We start from the raw sequence: 5066 nt of genomic DNA, 5'->3' as shown, positions 1-5066 counted from the left end.
GCCTCAGATCCTAAAGCCTTACGCGACCCTCGTGTTTAACGTGGCCAATTTTGTAAGGCGGCGAGGGCATCCCCTCTGCCAGAGCACGTACTCTGTCACGGGGACCATGGCACCCTCTCTCCCTTACGCCCCAAGGGATCCCCAACCTCCGCCGCTGCCTGCGCTCCCCTCCCAGCCCTGCCAAATCCCCCTTCCCTCCCGAGAGCTCTCCCTCTTGTGTTTACTGTTGTAAGAAACTTGTTAAAAGAAATTGTTTTGTTTGTAAGTAATTATTCAGCCATTTGCCACAATATATATCTGTGAATAAGAAAGGGAAATGTTTTTTTATGACGGTGAGAAAATTGTATATATATTTTAGTTCATCGCAGATCATTCAAAATTGCAATGGGATACGTTGGAAAATAATATGTAAATTCCTTGGGTTTTTCCTTTGCACTGCACTAACTGGGGTAGGGTGGAGGGGGTTTAAAGATAAAACTGTTTGGTTATGGAATAGTTTATAGCTGGGAATTTGGAAATCATTTGGAATAGCTTGTAATGCTGGAATAGAAACTTTAGCTGCTACTTAGAAACCCTTTTGCATGTGGTTTTTCCAGACCTTTTTAAGTTACAATACATCAAAGTAAATTCCACAATGAAAAAAATAAAGTGTAATTTTGCTGATAGGTTTTTTTTTTCCAGCCATGGTTTTTACTGTGCTGGAGGGCTCGTGTCGGGCTTCTTGTCACTAAAGGCCCTTTGGCTGTGCCGGGGCCGGAGGGGTGGCTTGGCCGGTCCAGGGGAGACGCGTGCTCCCGGGGACGGATCCTTTCCGACTGCTGCCATGAACCGTAAGTGCTAGTACCCCTTCCAAAACTCAGACTAAATCCTTCCTGCAGTGCCAGACACAGCTCCTTGCAGTGAGGCACCGCTGAAGCCGCCTGCTCGCCTGTCGAGTTCCTTCTTGTTTCTGGAGCAGCTGCTGCTCCCGCAGTTGTCCCGTGCTCCTGGGGCTCCTCTCCCTGCCGGAGCCGAATCACTGGGGGGTGAGAGAAGGAGCATGATTTTCCACGGCTTTTAGTCACTCCCGAGTATCATATTCCAGAATCCCACTCGGCCCTGCACGCAGCAGCCTTTTCCAGAGCAATAAAAGGAATTGCACAGTTGCTTGTAAAATACCTGAGGCATTGCTGGAGGTTTCACCCAAGAGCAGGGACATGAGATGCCACTGTGAGCTGCCATGTCATTTAATTCATAACAACATTAATTTTTTTCTGCTCTTGGAGTCCCCAGTGCTTTCTCCTTCTCGCTTCAACTTTCAAAGGTCAGCTGAAAGGGGCTGTAGAAATGAGCAGAGGTGTTTCACTTGGTGAAGCAGGACATGAGCTGGGCACTAACTTTTGGATGCTGATTTGGAAAGATGCCGCTCAGCCAGGTATTCAGCCTTGGCCGAATTGATGACCCCTGCCTGGGATAAACCCTTTCCCCGTTGCTGCCCTTCAGTCTAAGGGAAGCTCTCCATGCACCATGTACAAAATACCAGGTTTTGGTACCTGGGTGCTCTCCTGCCGGCGATGAACATCAGCCCGGCACCGAGCGGGTCGGGCATCGCCTTCAGACACCCGTGGGCACAGCTGGGCTGCAAAAACGCAGCACTAGAGCCTGGAACCGATGGCTGTAAGAGCAGGTAAATGCAAAAATCTGCTTCCATGCAAGGTCCTGCCTCGGGGGACATCCCTGCCACCCCAGGGGCTGGCTCCTCGGTGGCAGCTGGCGACATCTGACCCTCGGGGTGGTTGGAGCCAGCAGCGTTGCAGCCTCGGCCAGGTGGGTACCTTGACAGCCGGCTTTGCTCGGCTCCGCGTCGGAACCTTCCCCTGGGGTTTGCACTGATGAGGGCTGATGCCTCGAGGATAAATGGGGCATTTATTCGCTATGCCCAGCCATGGCCAGGAGCTGTAACCAGACCAGGAGCAGCCTTCCCAGGGGCATTAACAGGAGAATAAATCTCCGGCCACGGCCAGCACAGCTGGCTCCAGCCCTGTGCGGACCCCGGCCTGCCCCAGGAGCGGTGACGCACCAGGCACAGGTTTTCTTCTTATTTATTATTATTTTTCTCCCCAGCAATAGCAGCTGCTGACATAATCTCCCACATTAGCCGGGCTCGCCAGGGCGCTGCCTCCGCTCTGAGCAAACACGGCGCGGGGGGTGGTGGCATTCGCTGGCTGCCCTCTGCAAACAGCGGGTCCCGCTCCGTGCCGCGGAGTGTGACAGTCGCCCCGCAACGTCTCTGTGGCTGGGCCTTGAGCACGCCCCGCAGTGCTGGTGGCCTGTGGCCGGCCAGCACATGGCCACCTCCCTCGGCCACCTCGGCTGGTCCGTGCCGCGAGCAGGCGCGTCGGCTGGGCGCAAGCACCCACGCCAGCCAGCTCGGTGGACTCCGAAACAAGGGTCCAAACTGCTGTGCCGTCGGGATGGGGAAACTGAGGCAAGGGGTTGCCAATATCAGAGCTCAGAAAGTGCAGGATGGAGCCTGCTTTCCGTTTGAGGTCATGTACTGGCAATACTTTCCCAAAACCAAATCCAGGCTGCAGCGCAGGGGAGAGCGAGACCAGCTCTGCATCCGTGCCCGTGCGGGGTCCAGCAGTGGTGGCGCTGGTGCTGGCACACGCTTGCAGCCTTCGTGCGCGCAGTGATCGGCTGCAATTTTGCAGCACGCTTGCCTGGTTCATTCCTGCATTAGGCATAATGTTTTCTGTGACCTAGAAAACTCCAGCTGGCGCATGCAAACCGCTATGCTCCTTTATTTTATAATTAATCTAAGAATTACAGGGAAAAGATTGAACTGGCATAGGCTTCCTCTACGTTGGGTTGAGCATCAGTAAAAATAACCGCCCTCATTCCTGCTCTGGAGCTGCATCAGGGCCCTGGGATCAGGGGGACCAAAGCTGCGGCCGCTTTCTCTGCTGTCCGAGCTCGGTGAACGGCTCAGGCTGCCGAATGCATGCCTGGGCTTGTATTGTTTTAGGTCCGGTCTAACCCAAAGGTCATATTTATAATTAGGACATGCTGATGAAATGGTTCTGGCCTGCCAAACAGAAACATCCCACTGCAAACAGGAGTTTAGACTTGTTTGCATCTCTGTGGTTATTTTGAGCAATTAGTCCATGGAGAAGTCTGGAGGAGCTGGAGCTCTCTCTTTAAAACTTAGAAACCGGTTTTATCTTGGGGAGAAGGAGAGGAATGCTGCGTGAGACAGGGGCTAATGCTGGAACAAGTGAACCCCTCCGCTTCTATTCAAACCCTCCCCAAACTGGGGGAATTTGGATGCAGACTGGGTACCACGGTGTGTCCAGCGTGCAAGAGCAGAGGCGTGGGGCGGTGGAGAGCAGCGGTGGGGCACTTCCCGGGGTCACGGTGCTGCTGAATGCTAAAAGCCCCCCGAAACGCCGTCCCTGGGCTGCTCGGGGCTCCATGGGGCTGTGGGCGGGCAATGCTGCCCGGGGGGCACTGCAGGGACCACGATGCTGCTCGGACCCCGACCCCACCAACCGCCGGCCAAAACTTGGCTGCACCCCAACCTCTGCTTCTCCGAGATCACTGAATCAGGCCCCTCAGAGCCGCCTTTAAAGAACTTGCATCACCTGTGTGTCCTGCCCAAACAGGCCCTAATTTCAGGGGTGAGTCCTGGGCAGGAGGAACAATAAACTTCCAAGTTCGGAGATCTAAATGAAACATCTATTTTCCTCCCCCCGCTAAATTAAATTTTTTTGGTGTTCCCACCTTCGCTTGGAGCTTTTGGGTCTGGCTTAGGAAATGTGCAAATTCATTTTAATTCTGCTTTTAAAATGTAACTGCTGGGAACGCCGGCAGGAGGGTCAGATGGTGCCTTTCCTTGCCGTGTTTGCTTTCTGGCATCCAGCTGACGGCTCCAGCCAGCGCCGAATGAGCCCGGGAGGCTGCGAGCCCGCGCTGGCCCCAGCTGGGCTGTTTGTTCTCTGCCAGGCACCGAGCCGGGGAGAAAAGCAGCATTTTCTTCCCTCTTTTGAATTTCTCCATTCTGCCTGACTTTTCTTCTTCGTCGGGAAGCGGCAGAGCCACGAGAAGGGGTAAGAGCTCGTCCCCGGCCTCCTGAGCTGGCTGCGCTCGCCTCCGGCGCTGGTTAATGTTTTTTGCAGCAGGGGCCGAAGGGACGGCCGTGCACGGAAGAGGAGGAGGAGGAGGAGAGCATCGAGGAAGGCAGGGGCCCCACGGCCATCGCGGTAGGGAAAGCCAGCCCGGAGCGAGCCTCGCTGGTCAGTGGAGCCCGGCGAGCCACGGCTGTGGGCGGTGGGAACCTGCCCTGGGCTGTCCGAGAAACTCCTGCGGGTGTCGCGGGATTTCCCGAGCGGGAGTTTGCAGCTTTGTTGGGCTGCAGGGGGACAGCGAGGGGGGACAGCGGGTGTTTTGGAGGCCGCGTGGCAGCGAGCGGGGGGTCTCGGTGGGGTGAGCTCCGGGGTAGCCCCCAGCCACAGCCCGCGGCTCGCGTGGGAGGGGGTGGCACTGGCTTATGAGACCCCCGCTGCACCCCCAGCTTGTGCACCCAAAACCATGCACCCGGAGCAAATCCCTGAGCCATTTCCCTGGCCAGGAGCCCTGGGCGAAGGGGCTGGGGTGTCTGCAGGCAGGATCTGTCCCCGTCCCGCACCAGCAGCCATTGCACTGCCCTCTTTTGATAGGGAGCAAACCTTGCACCTTCGTTGTGGCCACACAGGCTCCTGAATACAAGGAAAAAAAAAGAAAAAGTGGTTTCTGCAGGCGTGAGCGAGCACAGGCATTCCCATGTCCTGTGTGTTTCCAAGCCCCTTTTTTAAGCGGGGCCCCTCCGAAGGGTGTTTGGGAGCGCACACACATGCAGCAGGGATCCCATTTCCCTGCTGGAAGGGGGTCCCAGCAGCCCACGCAGGGACATGCCCCCGGGTTCGCTCCAGCCACCGTGAGCTGCTCAGCCCCTTGCACAGCACCCAGAGATGCCGCCACCACCAAAACGGTGGTGAGCTCCTGGGCTGCCCACGCCAGCGAGGTGGTTTTGGGATTTGCAGGTGGAG

The sequence above is a fragment of the Pelecanus crispus genome, chromosome 9 (genome assembly GCF_030463565.1).
Source record: "Pelecanus crispus isolate bPelCri1 chromosome 9, bPelCri1.pri, whole genome shotgun sequence".
In the NCBI taxonomy this organism is placed as follows: domain Eukaryota; kingdom Metazoa; phylum Chordata; class Aves; order Pelecaniformes; family Pelecanidae; genus Pelecanus; species Pelecanus crispus.
The sequence above is the reverse complement of the archived record's forward strand: the minus strand, read 5'-3'. Positions refer to the sequence as shown.